We start from the raw sequence: 13901 nt of genomic DNA, 5'->3' as shown, positions 1-13901 counted from the left end.
TTCACAGATTTTTCTCTGCAAGCCAAAGTTACTCCTAAAGGGATAAGATCAATCCAGCCAAGAATCTTCGCTATTGAAATCCAAAACTATTTAAATTTAACTTTCGTTTTAAGATTCCGGTTGATCGGTAAACTTAACATATCGTTGAACAATATAGAGCTTTCGAAATGAAATGATGATGAATGCTTCAACCTTGACCATGTATTTTTCAGCCAGAAAAGGTGGAAGAATGAAATACCCCCCTAATGAATTTTTACAATTATCCTTCAGGCCGATGAGATACATTCATACAATTATTTTACGCAATTTTCGACACTTGCGGATGAGATTTTCAAAAACCTCGTCTTCATTACCATATGGTACCCGAGGTCAGGAAAAGAACTTTATTTAATCGGCTTTTCTATTGTTTCGTAAGAATATGATATCCCTGTTAGGAGCAATTAAAGTAAAACGGCAACTGAAAACGTTTTTCGTTTTAATCTAAGGTTTTATAAGTTATAAGAACCACACAATATCAATAGTTTAATATTAATTTACAGGTGCAAAACCGCATTTACTGTGGAACACAATCAAAAGTATTTTTCAACTAAGATGGCAATCGATTCGCGAATTTTAAAGAATCAGGCCATCCTCACATAAGTAAAGATTGTTGTATACTTTAACTTTGAATGTAGGCGAATGAACACGAATAATTCAGAAATTCTTATATCATAATCCTAATAATTATTATAATATTGTAGCTATTGAAATGGGTAAATTAGAAAACGTATATTAAAGCCTTAAACTCAAGACCGCATATCCATTAATATGGAAAATGTCATTCGTAAAACGATATTTTGAAATCGAGCTCAATTTGTATTGTCAATTGAAATAGACCATTAAAGCGAAATTGTTGTATAAAAATATATAACACTTAAGTTTTTCACTTGGCTCGTTTTTAATATAATTAGTTATTTCTCGGATTAGTTTGGCCATGTTACAAATGAGATATATAAAACAATTTCAAGACCTTGCCTAGGAAAGCCGCGAGCAGGCAATTCTAGATAAGTATTTTTCATATATTTTTAATTATAATTATAACAACATATATGTATATATAATAATATTTTTTCATATCACGGGTCTTACAAATATACCTATATACCTATATACCTATATACCTATACCTATAAGGAATCGAAAGCAAATATCTTTCGCTATATTCCGATTGCGAGCAGACCTAGATTATGCAGCAGTAATTGTGTTAGATAGTTATTTACCGCTGACACCTTTACCTGAGATAAGCATGCTTTAGGTTAATAGTTAATATTCCGTATTCTGGCTGTACTAAAAGGCAGACCTATAAAAGTACATAATATCTTTTGGTGAAATTCTCCACTAACGTCGAGCTCATGATCGTATGTGGTGAGTTTGCTTAACCCATTCATTAGTTAATTTAAAAATCGATCTATTTCAATGTTTTTTTTATGAATATAGATGCTTGCTGAAGATTAACAGGTGAAGTCAGCACCACATTTAACCGAGCGAACTACTTGCATCGCCTGAGACCTTACACGCAAACCAAGAACTAAGCTATCATGAAACAAATTGAACTAAAATAGAAATTGAATTCTATTAATATAGATATAATTAGATAGATATATAGTTAGATTATACAGAGATATGGTCAAATAGCCCGTATTTTAATGCCGATTCTTATCGTTTCAGCTGGAACAATTTAATATTGCCTTCATGGATGACCAATTTTTCACCACGACCACCAGCTGTGGGTAAGCCACAAAAACATATACTATATAAAGATCTACCAAGGTTTTACTTTGGCAAGTAGCTAACCCAAAAAATCTGATTAAAAATATTGCTCCCTCCACAAGTCATATTGTCATCCATATAAAAAGTTGGTATTTTTGTCACTCTCAATTAGAGCATTCTTGCCATTGTCCGTAATTAAGTCCAAGGGGAGGCAGCAGCAAATCCGCCATGCCACCAAGATTGTAATTGCCCTTATGTGTATTTATATGGGGTATATGGTCGCAGATGAGTGAGCTTCCGGAATATTTAGTTGCCAGTTAATGTGTTTGCTGAGAAAAGCAGAACGTAGACAAACACTTCTGATTGACATGCTCGAAGACTTAAGTACGTTCATATAACATAACTAAACCATTTATCATGTTTATGGGACCACTCACTGATGTTGTCATTGAGGAAATTTAAGCATCGATGTGCGTTGGGTGCACCGGGAAAGGAGAATATATTCTAAAATTTTGCGCCCCTCGGTGACCAATTTAAATGGATTATATTTGCAGGTCACACAATTTATTTGTATCCAAAACATGCCACGAAATATATGCATGGCATAACATATAAAATCATATATATATATATAGAGATAATATTTTAGCAACTAATTTAAAATATGTTATAAGAACAAAAAGAATTCCTGCGTGAAGTGAATTTTGAAAACACAGCCATAATAAGCTCTGTCAGCGTGACCAGCGGCGAAAACTCGAACCCCTCGCTTCTGATGCTATGAGGGTGCACACAAAGTTTACAAGGTTTTTGTGAATATTTTCAATATGATGACATACATAACATAGGTGGCCACGGTTATTCTTAGCTTACCTGGAGCATAGCTCCGTAAATGTGTGCCTGCCTTTTGCAATGTGTGCACGACAAATATTTGAAGCAGAAAATGCCACCGAAGGAATTCGTATAAGGGACTACATATTTTATATTACTGTTGTTTTACATTACTCGGCATTTTGCTCCTTGAAGCTGCGTTACAGCGGACACATAACTTAGATGCAACACGAAAATAAGCGTCACCGTTTAACCCTTCTCACTATTTCAAGTCGCGTATGCACTAATATAAAAGAAAGATTCTTTACTTGTATGAAATTCAGCAACAACGAGCTTTAAATAATTCATATGCATTTTTGTTTGCGAATTGTTTAAGTTAGCTCAAAATATATTCCACACTGATAATAGATAGCACGCACATACCTGAACTGATAAGGACACGGACTCAAATCATTTGAATATGTTCTGTTTTCTCGACTATATTTAGCTATGTTTGTGCAATTTCAAATATTGTTTTTTTCTTTTCACTGATGTGGAAATTCACAGAGTTAATTAATATCGTCGTGTGTATTTATATAAGAGTTAAGCAATAGATTCTAGATGGATAATTTTGAAATATCAGGATATAGTGAAATACCTGCCTGCTCTGCCTTTCATGTGCATACTCTCTTATATGTCATATTTAACGTCCTGCGAATTTCATTAAAATCTGACAATAAGTTAATAACTTATTATTATTATCAAAAAGGCATTTCGCCTAGTGTGAGCCTAGAGAAGAATCTCAGCTGCGGCATGCTTCCTGGATTAAGTACACACGGAGATGAAATCTATTAATATTAATATATATATAATAACATATTAATATTCCTTTTGAAACCTTTCCAAAACCATCAGATCATAATAGTTCTTCTAGTATAAATAGTATTTCAATTTGTTCGGACTCTTAACATTTTATGTTGGAGTACAATTCATATGGAGGTCCCGCAAATGCTTTAATTCTCAAAAACTGAATCACTTGTTGTTTCAGAAAGACAATAATGAAATATTTAATTTCTTGAGGTTTTGTGTCGCAAGCGCATTTTTTTTTTAGGATTGATTTATTGCACTTATTAAAAAGTGAACCCTACGGCAGTAAGAGACAAAAGTTTTATTTCCTTAGTTGTTTGTACATATTCCAATCTTACAAATATTTGCTTGAGCAAAAGTTTTGTCAAAAAGTCAATTCGTGCTCGAAGTTTAGGCCTTGTGGATCCTAGAAAGCAAACGCCACTTTGTCAAACTTTAAGCAAATAAAATCTGAAAACCACTTCTACCATACATTTGCAAAATTTGCAAGCACTCTAAACATGTCTGCCCAGCTAAGTGAAGAGTTCCTAAATGATGTAAGACTCCCTCAACATAATACTTTTTAATAGGTATCTTTAAACCAAAAGTCGGTTCATTGGTTTTACTGGGAAATATTCTAGAGAAAATGTATTTGCCATTCAATTATATATACTACTACTTTATTTAGACGGAAAAGCTTCCTTCAGTCTTTTGCATTTACATATCTGGACAAGGCTTTATATGCATATAAAAATATTGTTTTACCAGCCATAATTACATTATTAATCATTTCGCAACATTTGTTATTTAACGTCGAAAACAGTTCTTGGCAAATACACGATAAATAATGAATTACTTACATATGTAATTCATTATTTTCGATTATTTTGCGAGAACTATTTTCTTAACAAGGCCAGCCTTACGCATTCTTACAGACACAAATATACATATAGAAACGTGTATGTGTGCGTTCGTGTGTGCATGTAAATAGTTACGTATGTCGACTTTAAATACACACACACACACGCACACACACACACACGCACACACACACACACACACACGCACACACACACACATATGCACGTTTAATATTAGCTGGTAGAAGCTATCGACTTTATGGTTACCGTGTCTGCAATAAATCGACCGTGTAAAAATTAAATTACCGAAGTTCCAAGCACTCTGTTACAGAAACAACAATTATTGCCCATGTCCTGGATGAGAGTACGTCAAAGTTCCATTGGCCGTAAAGGAACCGAAGCAATTGTCCCCAATCCTTGATTTCCTGCTGTTCGATTGTTGCAATACATGTTAAAATGTGTGCAAATTTCATATAACAAAGGAAGCATAGTTGTGTTGTATAGAATACGAATGCCCAATGTCGATTATGCTATATATATGTATATATGCTATAGATATAGATATTTTCGACCGACAGTATCTTTAGGAGCAATATATCCTGATTTGTTATGATATCATCAAATTAATTTATCGCCACGGGGTATTAGAAGAAAAACAAGTCTCTTTGGGAGTCTGGATATCCAGATTCGTAGGGAACCAACAACTAATATGTGTATTTATATGCGATTCATCAATTTTCATTGACTTTGTTGCATTAACACGCCGGATTAGCCAAGCTACCGACCCGATAAGAATGCAGTTGTATCAAGGCTCAAAAAGGTACAAAAGACGGTTGATACTCGTTTCCTTTGCGTGAGTTAGGTGGTCGGTTCTTATATTGCAATATATTCAGTTTTCAAAAATATTTACAATTACCTGAGCTTTCTTGAGCTGCGTGCCCAAGATATTCTTTTTTTATAATTTTCTTTACTTAGATAGTTTATCAGTCAAACTATGCTCCTTACAGATGAACACATACCATATAGCTTCCATATTGAAACAAAGGCTTAATTTATATATATATATTTATATATTAAATCAAAATTACAAAAACTTGTTATCTGTAAGTCCAAATAGGCTGCCGTGAGGCAAATGGCCAAGTAAAGTGTTTTAGAGCACAATTATCTGGGAGCAAAGCGAAGACCTTTGTCTGGCCCTCGTAGCTGCAGGGTGCATTATAACTTGCTAAAACAGTGTCTATTTTCATAGATACTTTTGTAGTTTTAATCTACACGCTTTAGTTTGGTCGCAATAAGTAACTTTAAGTATACCCTAAACGTGACTTTGAAACTTACTAGACAAAGTTTACGTGCGATTTTCGCGCGGGCAGTTGCACTATGTACGCATATACTTGATACTTATATATGTTTATTTTCAATGATGTTTTTTCTAGCAACTAGCATTTTTATAAATACTATTGATTATATCAAAACATATATTCTTGCAATTTACATGGGTTTCTATATGAACAAAGTTATGGCAAATTTCTAAATTTGCCTTTACATGTTAGCAATATTATCTAAGCTCATATATCATTCATTTAGTGTATGATGTATAAATCATGTTTTAGGCAAATATTTTATTCATTTAAATTTGAAATTTGATGTATACTATTGGAGGCTATTTCCCGATCTTGCCCATGGCTAGTTCTGTGCTACGTATTTTATAAGTATATAAATTTTAAATCCATTTTACGACCGCAGACCATTTTCTACCCGTTCTATATTGAAAATAAATTTAAAGTCCATCGAATAAAGAACCAAAAGTTGAAAACCATATTGATCTTGTGCTGAGAAGAGCTGCTGACTTTGCTAAGAACATATTTGTATGAAAGTTGTTTATTTGCCGTCCGATCTGTTTCACAATCATTTTCAAAGCTTTTTGAAAACATTTATTTTATACTTGCCACGGGCAATGCCGGGCTATACCCGCTGGTATATATAGAGATTTGAATGTGAGCATTTCGTAGTTAGTTTACTTTTTATACCCTGCACCCATTAAAAATGGGTATAAGGGTAAATTGTATTTGTGCAAAATCCAAATGTATGTAGCAGGCAGAAGGAAGCATCTCCGACCCCATAAATTATATATATTCTTGTTCAGCATCAATAGCCGAGTAGATCTAGCCATGTCCGTCTGTCCGTCCGTCCGTCCGTCCGTATGCATGAACGCAAGGATCTTAGAGCTAGAGACTTGTTTTTTTTAGATGTAGGTGCTCCTAGTGCCTGCGCAGATCGAGTTTCCGATAGTCGATAACTTGCTCCGTTTCCAAGCAATCGATAAAAATCGATATCAATATCCTGTTTTTTGGGCAATTTTGGTAAATAATAAGAGCTAGAGTCACCAAACTTAGCATATAGCTTCTAAAATAGAATATATATATATGTATTTGATGTTGGAAGAAGAGGGTTCAGGGTATCCCCTGGTCGGGAGGTCCCGACTAGAACCTCTTACTTCTTATAGATAGGATAGGACATGTTATTTTGTTGCCCGTTGACATTTGCCCTGTTTGAACTGTGCTTGTGGAAACACCTTTAAAAAGTCAAACTTGAGCAAATTCATGAGTGCTCGGCGCTAACAATTAAATACATTAAATGCATACTTGTGCCAATATTCTTAATTTCGACGACGTATATTTGTTTTGCTTAAGTTGCACAACTTTTTGGGCTCAAACGTCATTAATTTTTATGCTACTTTGAATAAGTTCGAGTTCCTGGACCAGATTCACTCATTGGCTACGATAGAATAAAGTCCGGAATGCAAATTCATAACAGTAAATGAACTTTTAAAATGTTGAAAAGAGTCGTAAATTCACAAAGTATTTAAGTAACGACGATAATTAAATACGAACCCCAAACAGCACCCAATGCATATTGGTCGGGGTAGCGATTCGAAGGGTTAAAAGCCAGACGGTGGTTGCGCAAGTGTTGCCACTTATTTATTTGGCCCTAGCCAAGGATATTCATATTTGTCACCAAATGCTTACACATTAAAAGAAACATCTTCGAGCTCATATAGTGCATATATAATATGGATTAGGATGACGACTGAACTTCATGTACACGAAGTTATGAAGATAACATCAAATTGGCAAATCATAGCTCTTTTTGTGAAAAATTATATGTATGTATATATATTTTCATAACAGTTAAGTATTTCAAAAAAAAGATTCGTTAATTTCAAAAAAATTTTTGTTGACACCTTTTTGCCCTATAAATACTTTGCTGAGATTGAGACTGTGAGCCGAACGCCTTTATTCCAATGCTTCCTCATATACCGCTTGGTCTAGTCAGGCTTCATGAGAAGAATCCAATTCATTAACTATTTATTTTTATTTAAAAAAATGTAAATAACATACATAAATTAATTAGTTACATTTTGCTGTGGGAACTTTACTTTGATTGCTTGGCTTCAGTAAAAGGAATATTATTTTGCTGGTAATCCAGAAATCCAAAACATTTTTAAAACTTGTCTCAAACCTTCCGAAAAATAAGCTTGGAATGGAAATAACAAATTGGAACATCGACTGGACAAACTCTTTAATATTAACTGCTTAATGATGAGAATATATATCTTTTATTAATTCTCAGAGAGTCTATTTGCCGAATGGATGTTTGCATGTTTGCAGGCAGCAAAGCGCAAAAACTGTTCTTCTGAATATATATGGGATTTTTTATTTATAGCAATAGAATATAATAGTAATATATTGTTTAATTAACAACTCAAAGGGATTATAATTAGCTCTAGCGTCGAACTTCATCTACTCACGAGCAAACGCCTTCTCGTGCTTTGTACTGTGATTCATTATTTCCATTTTAATCGTATGTTTTAGTTCCTTTAAGTTTTGGAAAGAGGTAACATTTGAAAGCATCCCATAAAACAATATTTCGCTCATATTTATAAATGTAATCGAAAAGTATTTCGGCTATATCTGTTTCATAGCATTAGAGCTTGACACTGACAGCAAATCCCTTAATCCAGGGTTAAAATTGCGAAAAAATACTGTGAATACCTTGTGCACGACTAGAATAATACCCTGTAATCTTGTACAGGGAGTAAAGTGAAGGAAAAAGTCATATATTATACATATTATTAATTTTCATAAATAAATTCTTAAATTTCAATGTTCATTGAAGAATGTGCATAGAAACTTTGAATAGAAATTCTACAGAAAGAACAGCCTGACTCATAGTGCAATACAATTTCTTACAGGTTCATAAGAAATAACACAATTTTCAATATCAGCCGAGAAGATTTTCTACTAAATTCAACAATTTTGTAAAGTGAAAAGCTCAAAATATTGAAATTGCAGCTAAATCAAATTAATAAAAGTATTCATGTTCGGCAAGCTAAATATTATTCATTTGCATATTACTAAAAGGCTAAGAAAAACAGTTTTCTCCTATTCTCTTTTATTTTACTTTCTCTCATGCTTGTTCTTACTTTTAACGCTGATTATGAATTCTGATTCGGGAAATCTAAGTCAAATCAGTGTCAGTGCTCAAAAAGGGTCCTTCCGTCAGTTGATTTAGATTGGCTTCACGAAATCTAATTCAATTCTAAATCAGTTTCAGAAACACCAGCAATACATGTCTGTTTTCCTTGCTTCCACATTTCGTTAGACTAAAATTTAGTAAAAATAACATAGAAAATGAATTATAATGTAGTTTATCTTACGTATTAGTAAAGGGCGTATAATATTCTTTTAGTGAGCCAAAGAAACGGGGTATAAAAATTACAACAAAGTCGCAAACGCTGAAACACGAACACTACAAATGCATTAGAATCGGGTTGAAGGATGTTTTCCACAGTTCAACATTTTTTCGCACATGCTGACAAGCGCCTTATGATTTCATGTTGACAGGCGAGCGAGGTAAGCTGTATATCCACAAATGTATGTAGACAGCAACACATGTATGTGTGTATGGAATAACACATAAGTATATCCAGCACAGGCAGGCGGAGACTGCCAAGCCTGTATTAAGTTAGACCGTGAAGCATGCTAACCCGGAATGACATACAAAAATGCGCTGGATCTGACACATAGGGCCCACAATGAAGCTGCCGGTCGAAAACTCGCATGCGGGGTTGGCGCATGCAGGGACAAAGCAAATGGCAAAATACGCACATCTTATTTTTTTTTTTTTTTGCTGTCAAAATGCTGTCAATTTTTCTGCAAACATTTTAGCGCTAAATTATTAAGTGCCAAATGTCGGAAGTGTCTACATTATTAAATACAAACAAGCGCACCCGCCCGCATACACTGCACTATAGCAGCTCGCCATAACATTCTTATACATATTTATACAGACAGACAGACAGATATGTATACATCATATGCAACCCGTTCGAATAACGATGTAGGCAAGCAGAGCTTATTCTAATTTTGTCAGATAATATGCGACACATTAGTGGGATTCTTGAAACTGGTTTAGATAGAAGAAATCTCCAGGGTGTCCAGAAAAAGTAATCAAACTTCGGCCATACTAAAAGATTTAACGGATTCAGTTTTGAGCCTAATCCAGTCTTTTTCTATCTCGTAGAAAACGTGTTGAGATTTCCATTTGGAAAACTTTTCCAGTTTTCTGTATCCTTAGAGAGAGAGAGAGAAAAAATATGCTGATAGAAAAGGAGCTGCAAATTTTGTAATTTTGGCTAAAAGTAATAAAACTATCTTAGAAGAAAGAGAGTTGAGCGTATACCCTAGTCGGAAACTCCCGACTAGAGTCTCTAGTCCCTCTCTCTGTTTTCCTTAAGAACTGTTAGCTTAAAACAAAAGTTTCTTCTTTTGTGTAAAAGTATATATATTATTTCTACTTAGCGTTCAGATTTGCTTAGCAGCACAATGTTGGAATATAAAGGAAAGTTTACTTTTAAGAGAATCTGCTTTTCTCTCACATTAAATAAGCCCCTATATTAACTATCTCTGAACTTTCTACATTTTCGCAAAAGATTTTATAATAAAGTCAGGCCTAACTTGAAAGTATAAGCGCTGCAAACGCTAAACTTGGTATGTAGATTCTCGTAAACATCATACAAAAATTTAAAATGTTTCACTTTTTGGATAGCTTCTACATTCCCACTTAAATTAAACTAGAAAAATTAATTTTGCGGTTTAGTATATACACACTTATGGTCTGAAAATATGTTCAAGGATTGGGTCATACGCACCGAACTTCATCAAGTACGCATACCCGAAGGATAAACAGGGAGGACTTATACAAAAAGCGAGTCTAAGTACGAAGTTTGGGGTCTCTAGCTTTTCTAAGCGTTGAGACGTGCCCAAAATATAGGATTTCAATATCAATTTTGTAATTATATAAATTGACTTACAATTACAATTATATCCATAGGTGTGACGCGGGGGCAAATAGTTCGCGCGGTTGGCGGTGCCTGGAAGTTCGACGACGGCAAATGTAATTGTTTTTATATTTATTTTTGGTAATGTTAGCATATTTTTACTCATTGAATAGGTAAAAACAAATGGTTCGTATGGCTTCTGGCATTGAGCACATCTACAACAGTGCCACATTTAAAAAGTTCAAATTTCATAAAGATCGCATAATCAACACCGAAGTTATTCATTTCTAAGGAAAGTTCGGGTTATTTGATAGTCAGGCACTCTTATTTCATATTTTGTACTTATTCCTCATATATACTCAAAGATTTTTTCAAAAGTACTTCAAGTATGTGCACCTTGCCTTTATTCACAATGCGAGTCAGCAAAGTTAGTCGCATATTCGACATGTTTCAAGAATATATCTTCACTTCAAGCTTAGCATGCACACATACATATATGCTATGAACATGTGTGTATATGTGTGTGTGTGTATGTGCGAGTGTATTGGGAAACTACAGAAGTGTATTCATATCCAGTGTTCGATCAGCACGTGCTAGGCGTGTATTGAAATATCTTCAGTATCTTGCCAAATTCAATTTAAAGCAATCAAATCATCGAATATAATCGAATTGTGTGCGATTTATGAATAAAGAGAATGATTTCTACCACAAATTGACACCAAATAAAACATAAATTTCTCTTCTAACAAAGTTAGCAGTCAAAGTTAGCTTTGCTGCAAACAAAAACGATTTAGCTCGGATTTTTGAAAATCCCATCACGTCGCAGTATAGCACCCACAGCTCCTGATGACTCTGCTCTGTGTGGCTTCTCGTGCAGCAGTCACATCATCGCCGGGCCACCGGGCCACCGTGCCACCATATGGGTGGGTGAGTAAGGGGATGTGGGGGTTGCGGGTGGGGTGCAGAGTCGCCGGCAGCTACAATTCATGTGCGAGATGAAAACTCATCCGAGCGTATGATTTATCATCAATGGTCTGCGATTGCAATTTTAATTTATGACATCAATAGCGAAGTTGTTTGGCCGGCAGCGTGTTAATGGACACTATTGTTACTGAACGTGGATGTGTGTATTTTACTGTTGTATTTCGCCCTTCAAAGCCAATTCATACTTTGTCAATAAGCTTACAGTGGTGACCCATGTGCTGAAAGGTGATGCTAGTAGTATAAAATAAAGTTAAACGCATGGACTTCTCTCCTGGGCAAATATTCAAATAATTGTCGATACATGCGTTATGTATATTGTCAATCATTTTTATTTTTAGCAACTTTCAGGTCTCTTTTGCTGTACATTTCGTAAATTTAAATGTGTCCAACTTTTCAGATACCTGAATCTTGGAGAGCATAACTGCGTCACAAAACACGAAAATCACGAAAACTTAAGCTTAGCTTCGCATCATTTTTGCCAAGAGAATACCTTTGACATCCTCAAGAGATAAGCCAAAAACTTTTGCGGTCACGCCAAACAGGTAGGAGCCAGACCCCTCAATTTTAACAAGTCTACTCACGACATAAAGTTTAACCAAAAAATATTATATAATATAGCCAAGAGGTCACTGCTTTCTGGTTACAGTCGTCGAGTGCCCAACCCAATAATCAAGACGGCTGAATAAATCCTTAATTATGTTGTGCACAGAGTATTGCGTATTGCGCACACGCATTTATATTTGGTTGCATTGCTTTCACATTCTTATTAATTATTTTTATACCCTGAACCCATTGAAAATGGTATTGTGGCAAATTTATATACACATACGCAACAGGCAGAGGCAGAAATCTCCGACCCCTTCCCATCTATATGTTATTACACAGCATTAACAAGCGAGAAGATTTCGCGATGTCCGTCCGTCTGCTGATCTGTCCAAATTTCAAACGTAGCTGTATGAAGCGATTCCATCAATGTAATAAGGTTCATTTCTGAGACAACAAATTTGATTTCAATTAGATATTTTACTTGTTGAATACCTTGTTGAATATGGTCTTGCGCCATGGTGTTAACACATATTTCGTTCGTTTAAATATTCCCTAGGATAACAAATCGAACAAGCAACACAGCAGAAAGTCATTCTCCTGTCATTGTCCGTTAGAATGCGTAACAAGAAGGACATTAATCCTTCAAGGAGCTGAGGAAAAGAGATTTCTGTCTGTAGAGATAAAAGGCTGTCGATCGGCCGTTTCCTTGCCAGTCATGATGTCCATTTGCCAACCGTTAGTTCTCATCCTCCAGGTTCAGTATGTATAATGAAAAGGACGAAGGTCCTTTAAAGGGCGTAGATATGATAACAATTCATTCGAAAATTAACAAAGCTATAACTCGGCCGTATACTTGCGGATCCTGTGTCAAACAAATCGTATGAACAAGGCTCTTAAACTGTCCAAAGGAGTACAAAATCGTCCTTTCGGTTTCCGAAATTTGGCCAATTTTCTAAAAAGGACATTTTTTAACTAGCCATATCTCAGCCAAATCCTTAAGGATATCGAAAGGATATACCTTTGTTAGCTCGTGGTGAGCAGGACTATCGATTGGCAGTCAAGGAATTCCAGAATTCAACAAAAAATTTTATCGCAATTTTTCCTAGGGGGTTAGTCGCAAAATTGGCTAAAATCGTAAAATTCCGGGCTAACTTTGCCATTTGAAGGACTATCGGGATGTCCTTTGGCCAGTAGAAAGTCCTCACCAGATAGAATCGGGGTCGGTTCGAAAATCAAACCTTGATGATTTGTTTGAATATCTCGGCAAAAAAATGTCCGATTTTGGAATTTTACACCTTTTTGCATTTGTACGAATCCTTACTATAAATTGTCATGGGCTAAAAAAAGTTGTTGACCAAACAACGATGCGCTTGTAAAGTCAACCTGTTTTGATGATTTTTTTTTAATATCTCGGCCAAAAAATGTCCGATTTTGGAATTGTATACCATTTTATACTCGTAAGGATCAATACTAATGATTGGCATCAACAAAATGAATATCTAAATTTTGACCAAAATTGACCAAATGGCAAGGGGTTACATCACGTTTTTTGCCAAAATCGGGGTCGGTTCGAAAATCAAACCTTTTTTGATGATTTTTTTTGAATATCTCGGCCAAAAAATGTCAGATTTTGTAATTTTACACCTTTTTGAATTTGTACGAATCCGTACTATAAATTGTCATTCAAACATTTTAAATATCGATGGGCTATAAAAAGTTGTTGACCAAAAAACGATGCGTTTGTAAAGTCAACCTGTTTTGATGATTTT

Source organism: Drosophila novamexicana, unplaced genomic scaffold (assembly GCF_003285875.2).
Source record: "Drosophila novamexicana strain 15010-1031.04,08,12 unplaced genomic scaffold, DnovRS2.1 tig00000387-arrow-pilon, whole genome shotgun sequence".
Lineage (NCBI taxonomy): Eukaryota > Metazoa > Arthropoda > Insecta > Diptera > Drosophilidae > Drosophila > Drosophila novamexicana.
The sequence above is the reverse complement of the archived record's forward strand: the minus strand, read 5'-3'. Positions refer to the sequence as shown.